The 12,507-nt window shown below is 56.2% G+C and overlaps 1 long non-coding RNA gene across 1 annotated transcript in view; it reads right to left on the reverse strand.

Annotated features, from left to right (window-relative positions):
* The window catches only part of LOC148773819 (uncharacterized), a 44,713-nt gene extending 42,527 nt beyond the window's left edge, over window positions 1-2,186 (reverse strand). Inside the window, exon 1 of the long non-coding RNA XR_016036468.1 lies at window positions 1,164-2,186. This is a non-coding gene — a long non-coding RNA (uncharacterized LOC148773819). The remainder of the gene's footprint in view (window positions 1-1,163) is intronic.
* Window positions 2,187-12,507: the final 10,321 nt, after the last annotated feature.

Raw genomic sequence — 12,507 nt, forward strand, 5'->3', positions numbered from 1 at the left:
GGCCGCGGGGCAGGGGCGCGGGTGCCGCCCGGGGAACCGGAAAACACCGGGGACGCGGCCGGGCCACCGGGAAAACCAGCGCGGGATCCCACCGCCACCCACACACGGGGGCGGTCCCGCGGCGCCCGGGACGCCGGCCAGCCCCCGCCACCCGCGGAGCGGGCCCCACGACCCGGCCCCGCCGCCAGGGCCGGCGCGCCGTCCCCCGCCCATCTTCCTCCGTCCATCCACCCATCCGTCCTCGACGGATCCGCCTCCCATCTAGTCTGACCCCGAGGCTCGACATCCCGGGGACACGCTCTCGAGCGAGGCGGCCCAGACCGTGACCGCACGCCGCCACCGGCTGCGGCTCGGAGGCGAGGGCGGGCGCGATAGACAGGCTCCTCCTCGCCACGGCTGCGGGGACTGGGGGAAGCCAGGGCCCGACCGACCGGGCGTCGCGCCTCCCCTTCCCCCTCCTTCCCCCTGGGCTCGCACCACGGGGGCCGGCCGCGCGCGCGCACGGCGCACGCGCAACGGCTCCCCCCACCGCTCACCGGACACGCCCAGCGGGGCCCGGCGGGACCCTCCCCCAACTCGGAGGGGGGAGGCGCGGGCCGCGGTAGGCAAGGAGCGGCAACACGGCCCCACCGCGGGGCCGGCGCACCCATCCCCCCCCTCCCGCGGAGGGCAGGAGGGGGAAGTCTTCTCCGCCCACGTGCTCTGGCAGTCGCCACGGTGGCCACTGCGCACTCGGGAGGGGCGGCGGCTGGGGGGTCCGGTACCCCAAGGCTCCCTCTCGGATCGCTAGAGAAGGCTTTCTCACCGAGGGCGCGCCGTCCCTCACCCGAGCGTCTCTCCTTCAGGCCCACGGAGGCGCTCCACGAGCCGCCCAAGCCCTCAGCAGGGCGGGAGGGGTCTGCGGTACAGCTAAGCCGACGACCCACACGGGAGGCGTGTGCACGGCCAGGGCCGGAGCGGAGCCCGCGCCCCGCCCCCCACAAGGCCCCTCATCCGTCAGCCTCCACGACGAGGGGGAACAGGGACGGACGCCCGCCCCCCTCTCTTACCGTCTCGACCCCCCCCAGAGAGAGCCAACTCACGGGACACACTCGCCACCGCGGCGGGGACCCGAGGAGGACACCGGGTTAAGGGAAACGACGCCACCGCTCAGCCTCAGGCACCTGAGGGACAACCTGGAGCGCTCCCGGGGCACCACCGAGGAGCAACCACGAGGCACGCTCACACACCCACGCGGGGCACGCGAGCGCGGCAGCGGCACAGCCCTCCCCACCGCAGGGGAGGCGAAGCGAGAGCATCTGCTGTGTCAAGAAGACCAACGGGCCCCCGCCGGCTGACACCCCGAGGCGGGGGGGCGGACAGGAGGCCGAAGGTCAGGGCCAGAGACCGCACCCAGCCCCTGCCTTCCTCACCCTCCCCGACGGGCAGGCAAGGGGGGAAAGACGGGCGAGGGGTGCCGCGGACAGACCGAGAAGAGCGGGCACGTCCACCCGGAACGCCCGTCCCTCGTCCGGCACGGCTTAGGCTCGGCCCGGGAGAGCACGACCACACCACATCGATCACAGTGTGAAACAAGGTGGAGCGGGCGGGGGGGGGGGCAGGCGCGATGAGGACCGTCACTCAGAGGGGCCCGCTTTCAGCCTCACCGGCCGCCTCCCCTCCCCCACCTCGCCTCAGGCGAGAGCAGTCGCCAACGACCCCCAGGAGGGGAACGCCTGACACGCGGCACGGAACCTACGGGGCGGGGGTCGTCCCAGCCACCACAGGGTGCCCGCAGCGGGGAAGCGCACAGGGTAGAAGACCCAATGCCACCTCGCCCCGCCGCCCTCGGGTCGCCCGGAGACCGGAGGTGGCACCACCCCGTTGGGTCAGCCAGGCACGCCACCTAGGAGCCGGCGCACAGGCCCAGGCGGGCGGCTCCAGCGGCAAGGGCCGAATCGGGCGCCAGCCGGCGGTCCGAAGGGCCCAGAGCCCCGCGTGCATCCAGAGACCCAAAGTCCTCAGTGGCACACCCCAAACAGAGAAGACCGTGTCAGCACTAACCTGGTGGTAAAAAAGTCTCATTAAAGGCGACAAAATGGCAGCAGGCGACAGCGGGGCCCACCTACGACCCGCAGGGAGGGGCCCCGGAACCTTGACCCGGCCACCTGTCCCCAGCACTATCCCATAAACACCAGACCCGGAGGTTTGTTGTCTTTTTTTTGTTGTTTTTTTTTTTTGGGGGGGGGGGCGGGTCATCTGGTCGACTGTGGGGGGGGGGGGACGCGTGGCGGCAAAAGTGGGGGCGCGGACGCCCAAGGAGAGAGAGCTGGCCGGGGACGACGCGCTCGCCGCTTCACTCCCCCCCCACACGGGTAGGTCTACCGGCCCGTCCGTGTCTCCGAACGGGGATTTGGCTTCGACGGGCAAAAAAAGAAAAGAAGAAAGAACCGTCGGCGAGGCGCCCCCAACGAGACGAGCGGGCCCGGACCAGGGACCGCGCCCGGGTCCCAGACCGTCCTCGACGCGGCACCCAGGACGGCTCGAGCCGGTCCCCACCTCCTGACCGGGATTCAGGGAGTTGGGGCCGGGTGAGAAAAAGTCGCGTCCGACGACCGAGACCCACGAGGGCACGCCGAAGGGTCGAGCGCGCCCTCCCCGGCCACCCGCGGAAGCAGGGTCCGGTCAATCCACGTCTGCGGACCGCTCGGGACTTTGACAAAGGAAAAGCATGTGTGCCGGGAGACGCCTCGGGCGACCGGGCCCCACGGCGGTGGGGTGGGGGTGGGGGTGGAGGGGGTGGACCGCACACGCGCCCGCGCCGGCCGGCCGGCCGGCCTCTCCGGGTCACCCCTCACGACTCCGGCGGGCGGGTCCCCACCTCCGGAGCGGGGCCGAGGGCGAAGCGAACGCTCCTGAAGGCGAAGCGAACGCTCCTGAGGGCGGCCCAGGAGGAGGCCGGACCGCCGAGTCCTAGTGCAGGCGCCCCGGGCAGGGAAGACCCCTCTCCCTCCCTGCCCACCGCGGCGGCCCGGCCCAGGCAGGGTCCGGCCGGCCCGTCTCCGCGGCCGGAGGGGCACGGGGAGATAGATGCTGGTCGACCCAGTCAGGCCGCCCCAGAGCCCGGATCCGCAGCGCCGCGACAGGTCACCCTCCTCAGAAACCTAGAGAACCAATCTCCGGCGACATCAGGACGTCCCTAGGCCTCGGCGCCACGGGGACTGTCGCCGCCAGCGTAGCCGGCCTCTGACAGCTCTGCCTCGGGCCCGGTGGCTGAGTCACAATCCTCCTGAAGGCCGCGCCGAAGCTCCGGAGGGGAGGGACAATATAAAAGCGGTCGCCAGGTGGCTCCCGACAACCGGCTCGCACGTCCCGAGGACGGGTCGCTGTCGCCGGCCGCCGAGGACGCCACAGCGCCGGCCGCCCAAACGCCCGAGCTCGGCCCCAAAATCTCAGCCGCCGAGCAACGCGATGCGACGCGACCCCGGCCCCAAAATCTCAGCCGCCGAGCAACGCGATGCGACGCGACCCCGGCCGCAGAAGAAGGGAGAGGAGCTGGGAAATATCTCCTCAGGAGGCTGCCCCGAAGGAGACGCGCTCCCCCAAGCGATTCCAGGGTGGTGGGGGGACATTCCACGGAGACGCCGGCGGCGGGGTCGGCGGAGAGAGGGGCACCAGTGACATCCCGGGCTCCCCCGGCCCCCCTCCCCCGAAAGAGGGAGGGAGGGAGGGAGGGAGGGACCGAACCGACCGGCAAAGCGAAACCAGGCAAGCGCTGCTCAGAGAACAAAGCAAGACGTTCGAGAGCAGACACAGACACAGACACGCAAGCCCAGGAGCAAGAAAGGAAAGGGAGGAGACACTCACTCGGACCCCCAACAAGAGAAAAACAAAACTCAACCTGGGTCGAGACCGTGACAAAGTCCAAAGACGACAAACACAAGCTTGCGCGGGTGGGTGGGGAAAGTGCACTTGAGGTCAGGAGAACATGGATTTCAAAATAGCTGGCCACAAACACCGGAAAGGCGGGTCTAGGGTGCCAGGGCTGCGGGGGCCGGGAGTGGGGGGGTGCGGGGGTGTGGGGGGAGGGGCGTGGTGGTGAGGAGGACCGAGTCCATAGGGATCCACTAAATAAACCCCGGGTTCCATGACAACAGCCAATTAAATGAATAAATAACTTTCGGAAGTCGAACAGAAACGAAATGAAACAAAACCATCAGGCAGGCAGGAAAGTCAAGTCGTAGAACTGCTCTGGCAGCTTAAAAGTCAGAGAGAGCGCGAGAGCGAGAGCGAGAGCGAGAGACAGACAGAGAGAGAGAGAGAGAGAGCATGCATACACATGTGCATACACGCGTGTACATATGTATACGCACGCATATTCGCGTCTATATATGCGTGCACACATGCGTATAAACAAATACGTACGAAGGGCATGCTCATGTACACGCATGCGTCTGTGTGTGCACGTGTGTGCCTAGGCGTTTATAGTGGGCGTGCATGCTTGCGTGTATATCCGTATACACAGGCATATATACACATACGTATACGGATAGACACAGGCATGAATACACACGCTCGTATGTGGGTGGACTCAGAGATATCAGCTCTCATCACCTGGCCCCTCACACATAGAGAGAAACCACATCGCCAGGGAAAAGAGTCCTGGGATCCTTCGGAACCCTCCACCAAAGATTCCCCATTCGACCCAACCCAGCAACTCCACGGAGTGCCCACGGAGGGGACAAAGAAGATAGGGACGTGTGTACGTGTGGGATCGACACCTATACCTAGGTAGACATCCGTACACACGTGATGATCGAACTCTCTGTCTGCGTGCCTACGCCTGTATCTATTCATGTGCGCGCACAGTGCGCACGCGCAGGCAGACACCCCCCCACCCCCACCCCCACCCCAGCCCCACACAGGAATGGGACTCAACCACCAGAGGGGAATGAAATCTCACAGTCTGCAGGAACTTGGAGAGACCTTCAGAGGCTATGATGCTAAATGAAATACCTCAGATCGGTCGTTTCCATGCAGAATCTCCCAAACGATACACCGTGGACAGAACAGGACAAAACAGAAGCAGGCTCGCAGAGACCACAAAGGAACAACACGGGTGGTGGCCAGAGGAGGGAGGTGGGTGGGGGCGGGGGGGACGGTGGCAGGAGTGGGGTGGGGGAGAGAATGAGTGAGTGCCACTGGTGAGGGAGACAGACGAAGCGGCGCAACCTTCCACTTAGCAGACGAATGAGTCACGGGCACGTCATGACACCAAAGGTCATTTGCCGGGACACCCAGCGGTGACGGGCCGTCACGAACTAGAGGTATCCTGGGGATCGCCGTGTCATGCACCACACTAAACAATCGCCTGGACAGCTGAACATTCATGGGGGAACAAAAAATAAACATGAAGAAAAAAAAAAAAAAAAAGGGAAAGAAAGAAGGCAGGCATGCAGGTCAAAGAAAACGTTGTCAGTCAGTTAGACGTCAATTTGAGACGAGTGGGACTTGGCTTGGGGGCGGGGGGGCGGAGGGGGGGAGAGAAACTAGGGTGAGAACAACGAGGAGAAAGAAAAGGACCGATTGCCTTGAGGGGGAGGGGGAGATAAAAGATCCAAAGAGTGGACAGGACGGCCCGGTGAGTGCCATAGGGAAAGGAAATGAAGCCAAGGAACACACTCCCAACGGCGGTTTTGTTCAGCCCAAGATCAAGATGTGGAGGGCACGGTGTCCTCCAGCACACAGCGACACACAGGCCTCACTTGGCGGGGGAGATCAGGATAACCCTGAAACCTGAAGCTGGCCAAAGAAGCCGTCACGTTCATGTTCATCCACGACTGAAAAGTGCCATGGTCCCGCGACATTCAAAAATCCTATCAAACCGTGGACAGACTCTCTCACTCACTCGCCGTGAAAAATGTAGAGAACAGAAAAGGAACGAAACGATGGTGGATGGACGGACGGACGGACGGATGGATTTCCATGATAGTCTGATTACGGAAAACCTTGACAGAAAAGCATCCGATTCCCTTTTGTAGAGAATCTGTCTTGCCTTCTCGGCCTGGTGTCTTTCCTACGTCTGGATGGCTCCCACCCCCACGCCCACTCCCACTCCCACTCCCACTCCCACTCCCAGCTTTAAGATCAGCCTCCAAAACGAAGCCCTTTGTGCTCTCAAGGTCCCGCCCGCCGGAACTCTTTCTTCGGAGCGCCCTTCCGAAGGGGAACATTTTCCCCCACGTCAGCGCCCTGAGACAGCGTCGGCCTTTCCCCAACCCCACCACCCACCACACACCCCCCCACACACCCCACCCCCACCCCCACCCCACCACACCCCCCCCAACCCCCCCCCCCCCGGCCTCCCTCTCTCCCTCCTGCTCCTCTTCCTCCTCCTCTGAACTCTGGAGCGCTCCTCGCCCTGGCCTCTCACCACCCCACAAGGTGGCGGTGTCGGCCCAGGTGTGCTCAGGTGTCTCCTCACCGCATCCGAGTGGACTTCCGCTGTTTCTCAGCTGCGTCGTTCTAGGACCCTTTTTTCCTGGGCTTTTCCACGGGTGGGGGAGACCGGGATGGGCCGGGGCCAGGCGGGGTTGGGGAGCAGCGTGCACGTGGGGGGATGGGTGGGGGCAGAGAGGAGGTGGAGGAGGAGGAACACAACTCCCCAGAGCCAGTGTGTGCCTGTGGCCTGTAAAACAGATCAGGCACCAGGCTGGCTCCGAAGAGGGGATCGATCGGTCACGAGACCGGGCACGTTCGTTCTCTTTGCAGAGGCCCTGAAGATCAAACAGGCCGTGGCAAGGTCTGGGCTTCCCGCAGTTAGAACTGTTCACCCACTGTGGACAAAGGCGTCTGAAACACCGGGGGGTTAGGCTCTCGGTGCGATGTCCACAGGCCGTCGCCATCGACATGTGCACACACTGGAGCCGCCGTGCAGAGGGAGATCTCATCCGGCTCCGTGTGTTCTTCCAGTGAGTCGTAGGCCGGGATCTCAGGAAGAACAGAAATCCAGAGAGTTGAGTGAATCTGACCGTCACGCTTTCAGAATCCAAGTGAACCAGAAAGGAGGTGCACTCACGTGTGGGTTCGTCTGTCCATAGGATGAAGCCCCTCTTTGAGCAGATGAGGGTTCCGGGGGCAAAATGGAGCAGAGAGGACAGAGACTTCCCTTCGGTCCCTTGATCCTCCCGCGCGCTCCCAACGGTCCTAGGAACATCCTGCCCCAGAGGAGCGTGCTGGCCACCGCCCACCCACGCGGACGGAGACGGCAGTGCCAGTCCGTGTCAGTCCTCCTCGCCCAGAGTCCCCCGTCTGCCCTCGCCTTCACGCCTGGCACGGTCCGTTCTGTAGGTTTGTCTCGAACCTGCCCGGAGCCCAGGGGCATCTTTCCGGATCAGGGATCGATCGAAAACACCCTGTCCCTTGCCTCATCGGCAGGTCGATTCTTAACCACTGGACCACCAGGCAGGGAAGCCCCTTCACGGCCTTCTAAAATCATCTACCCTGCAACATTCAATATCGTCCTCCAAATCATGGGACCGTCACGACTGAAATGAAGTGAAATATGTGAGTTAAAGAAAGTCTTCAGTGCTTCTTGCTTTAGAACCACAAAGGCCTCTCTCTCTCTCTCTCTCTCTCTCTCTCTCACACACACACACACACACACACACACACACACGAACAGAGGTGGGCTGATAGTCCAAAAGAAACCAAAGTCCAAACTTTGTGTGTATCCACCCCGACCTACGTGGTGAGCAGTCGCCAAAGACAACGAATTCCTACAGCCAGACGTTTGCAACCACGAGCCCTGTCCCTCCATCCCCTGGCCTTTCAGAATGCCACGTGGAACCCCTTTCGAGAAGTGTGGGGCTTGGAGGAATGCACCCCTGAATTCTCCTCACTCGGCCCTGCAAGAAAACGTTCTGTGCCTGCCCCGCACGCCGGACCTTTCGGTGGATCGGACCTCCCGGGGTGCCCCCGCACCCGGCACCCTGAGACATCCCGAGAGATCCTATGGAGAAACATCTCCGGCCACTCGCGTGGCATCTGCGTCGCTGGCAAGTGACCCTTCAAACGCTCCTTCACCATCTGGGTCACCTCATAGGATGGGTGAGTGCCTCTGGCTCAGCACTCCCTCGACGTGGCTGTGGGGTTCGGGTTTGGTTCCGTTCTGGGTTAGCTTTCTGACCCACCCACGTGATCTCTCCGGACAGGGCACCCGATCGAAGCTAAACTAAATCGAGTCTTATGAATCCCATGCTTGCATCCAGTGGGGATATCGACGATCTCGACGTGGATCCACATCACTGGCCCTTCGGTGTTCGTGAACGTGGATGACAGCCCAGGCAGTGTGGAAAGATACAGGAAGGATGCCTCCATTCTTGGGGGAGGGAAGGGACGGAGCGTCCCTTCCCTAAACGCTCTCCCCCCCCACACACACGGGCACGGTGGGTGCTTGCTCCTTATCCCACCTGCCAGGGATGTCATGGCGTGCACGCTTGACAAGACCGGGATTTGGCATGGAGCGGCAAGCGGGAAGAGCAGTCCTCGGAGCGTGGATTTAGATCGAGGACTATGCGCCCTTAGAACTCGGTGCACCGAGAGACCCTAAAAAGGTCAAGAGGGGATTCCGGGACCGGGGCAGGATCGTGAAGGCGTGTCCACGTCTGAACCGTGCCCCGCGTCTGAACCGTGACGCTGGTTCACCTCTGTGAACGCGCTTGTGTTCTAGTCTCCCATCTTGACAGACACAGATCTCTATACCTGTCTAGGTCCCGTGATGGTTCCTGGATCACTGTCAGCGAAACGTCCCCACGGATTTCACGGTGACACAGATTCGGGCAGGCCATGCTCATGTCAGCCGTGCAGTCAGGTGTAGAACCTAATATAGAACTTCATGCTCCTGCAATGCATTTTTGCTTCTGTACTTTGCTTGCCGCTTGCTGCTTGTAGAACCAAAGTTAAGGTCGTTTTAAATAAAGATCCCTAGAGTTGTTTGCTGAGTAAGGATGAGAGAGGATTCCTAGGAAGACAGCAACCTAAAGAACAAGTGAATCTTAAACACCAGAATGTGGGCAGTTGTGACACAGAGATCAGGCAAATAGGTCAAAGGGCCAGGGTGGGCTGATCTCGGTAAACCACCAGGAGGTGACATATACAGCTGTGTGTAGAGTGTGGAAAATTTCTGTGTGTAAAAAGATTACTATGTGTGGATGTTTTTAAACTAATATGGTTTGAAAATGCTATCTAAACCCTCGGCTCCGAGTGCTCGGGGTCCTTGTTGAAACCCGCTGCGTCGGGCAGACACTTGGACCCCAGCTAGCTGGAAATAAACGTCGTCGCTGTGTGTCTTGCATTATCGTGAGTGTCCTCTGTCCCTTGGAGGGAAGGGCGACTCCGGACCCTCACATTTGGGGGCTCTTCCGGGATCTCAAGACCCCTCCTCAAAGAGACAGACAACCTCCGATACCGAGGTTTACACAAAAGCCGCGGCAGGAGGTTTGGCCACCTCCTAGAGGGGAGGACTGAAACAGGTCCTCGACCGGAGGGACTGAAACAGGCCTCTGCCCGGTCCCAATTGAGAATTCTCGTGGAAGGGAAGGAGCGGGTTACGACCCCGGAGGCTCCATTACTGGAAGTTGTGGGAGACGTCCCCAACGAAGGGGTGCCTGAACGACGTCCACAGTGGACGCCGTTTGGAACCCTAGGTAAGGGTTCTGAGTGCTGTGTGAATGAGAGGGCGCCTGTGAACGTGGTGTGGCGGACCGGCTGGTGGGTGTTGAAAAGCTCGGTTCGAATTTGTGTGTTCGCTGGCATTGTACCCCTTGTCTTTTTCTGGCTTCTTTTTGTAACAATAATGGGACAGGCTCAGGTAACGCCTGAGACCCGGCTCCTGAACCACTTCCCTGAAATCCGCGCCATGGCTTGCAATTGTGGCGGCGTGGAAGTTGAAAAAAAAAAAAAAAAAGGTAAAGCGCTTACAAATCAAATAATTCTAAATTAAATAATAAATTCCAGGTTCATGTAAACTGGAAAATATTCAGTATTAAATACCTGATATTAATGTTTGTTGATCTAATATAGACATGTCTAAGAGTCATCAACATTAAGCATATTCTCATTGTACCTAGGTTTAAGTTAAATGTTGTTATATTGTTATATCTGTCACAAGTTTGTCGACAAAGAAATTACCTTGAGTGGGAAAAAAAAAAAAAAAAAAGAAAGAAAAAACCTTCTAAAAAATGTAAACGAGACATGAGCATTTAGATAAGCTCCATTAAAAATAATTATTCTTTAGGAATATCTGTCTAAAATAGTCTCTCCAGATTGGCATAACTTGAATTTCTAAGGGTTGTGCTAAGTGTTGGAAGTCTACTAAATAATTAGGTCATTTCCAAATAAAATAAGATTTTGAAACATTCACTACTGAATACTAGCTTACAGAAAAACTAAAGATTTTAGACTACTAATAAATAATGTTTGATGCCATCCTGAGATGTTCGCTGAAATGTTTTTAAATTATCACTGGTATTTATGTTCACCAATCTATAGAATGCTAATATAAAGGTCAATTCTTGGTTGCTTTAAAAAAAATAATAATAAGATGTGTGTTCAATAAAAAGGTATGAAAAATGAAGTTACAGTTTATAGAAGAAGAAAAAAAAAAAAAAAAGGTGGTGAAAAGTGGACCCCAAGGAAAGAGTTTTGTGTATAAGCAAACGTTTTCTTGAGGTGTTAAACTGCATTTGACAATAGATTTAAGTTTATTTGCCTCTTAAATGATCTGTTCTATATTTGCCTCTGAAATCCTATATTGTTACTATGGCTGGAGTAAATAGGTATTGTTTCACAGTGACCTATAGTCCCATCTGACTAAGAGCTCTAAACCTCTCCGATATTTGTTGACAAAACTTCCTAAATCATTCTGATGAAGCACTTTTGGCTTCTAGCAGACTTTGGGATGCTTCAGAGGGCCCCTGAAACATCCCAAAGGGAGATATTGCACTAATTGGGCCCAACTTCCAAGTTAAATTACATGGGAAGTATTGTCAAGTGAATAATAAGTCTCGGGTATATGGTATGGTAAATGTTACTAATACAGGTATCCTGAAAACAATTTATATATAAATTCTGATATATTCAGGTAAAACGTTGCCATAATTCTGATTACTGTCTTAAAGGGTGGTCACAGCACTAACCAAGTTTCTTGTGAAAACGCTTCCTCTTCCAGAAGATTTATAAAAAGGACTTTTAGATAAACACACGTTTCTGAACTGGGTAAGAAATTAAAAGATTCTAGTGGGAAACCTGATGACTGTACAAAGGTTCACAAAAGGACCGAATGAACTGGCAAATATGCTTATAACTTTTATGGTTTCTGAAAAATTACTGGTTTGAATCTGTTGTTTTCCAGATCTTAGGAAACCTTCCCCTCAAACTAATTATGAGTGAAGAGTAAATTGGTAAAATGATATTTAATAAACAAATTGAAGCATTTAACATTTTTATCTGACCCCTTCAGAGGCTGGAGACTCTCAGGCTTCCAGTAACTTTATCAGATAAATTAAAAAGGTTATCTCACTAACAGGTACAGAAATCTCAGTTTTGGAGATCTTAAAAAAGGGAGGAATTCACTTAGATCTGTTAGGCGAAATCTGTGATAAGCCTTTGGGATGACATTCCTAGTCACGAAAGGTTTTATTTAAAGTTAAGTTTGGTTTCAGCAAAGCAAAAAAAAAAAAAAAGAAGAAGAAGAAGTCTATGGTTATATAAATAATCAGGTCAAGTTTATTGAGAACAGATCTATTCTGTAGACAAGTCTTAATTTGATTATATTTGATAAAAATGAGAGTAATTTTGGGGCGGGGAGGGGGGGGGAGATGTTTCAATGAATGTTGAGAATCCCAGTCTGTATCTACTAAGACTCATTTTCTGACTGGATCTTTGCTGTTATGTGGTATTAATATGGGGTTTAGTTGAGTTCTTGAAGAGCACCCTAGGTTTGTTTCTGAAGCTTGTCTCAGTGATCTATCTCTGGATGAAGATCAGATGCCTCATGACCTGCAACCAGGACTGAAAAAGACATAATTTAAGGCACCGTCTCCAACCTGGATGGCAAGACTTTTTTACACTACACCAGGAGGAGAAGACGACGACATCAGAGGTAGACAGCTTGCCCAAGATGCTGGACCTGATTCGTATGATCATTTATAACGTTTTCTTGACTTCTTAGACCTCTGCCTATAAATCAAATGCTTTTCTACCATAGGCCTGATCCTATGCTAGTTTTAGAAATTAATGCAATTGTCGGGTTTGTAGACATGTAAAAGCTCATTCTGCTTATACAAAAACTGTTAGACTTGTGCCATCCTACTGTCCTTAAACCATGGCAACAGTCTGCTTTTAAACTGGAAAATTAAAAACAATAGATGGAAATCAGAGTCAGGGCTATGAGACATCCAAGATGGCTGCTTGGCTTTTCCCAGCTCCCTGACAAACCTCATTTTTATTGGGTTAAGGCCTTCCTGG

Source organism: Moschus berezovskii, chromosome 26 (genome assembly GCF_049115385.1).
Source record: "Moschus berezovskii isolate FMDL1 chromosome 26, NW_MosBer_1.0, whole genome shotgun sequence".
Lineage (NCBI taxonomy): Eukaryota > Metazoa > Chordata > Mammalia > Artiodactyla > Moschidae > Moschus > Moschus berezovskii.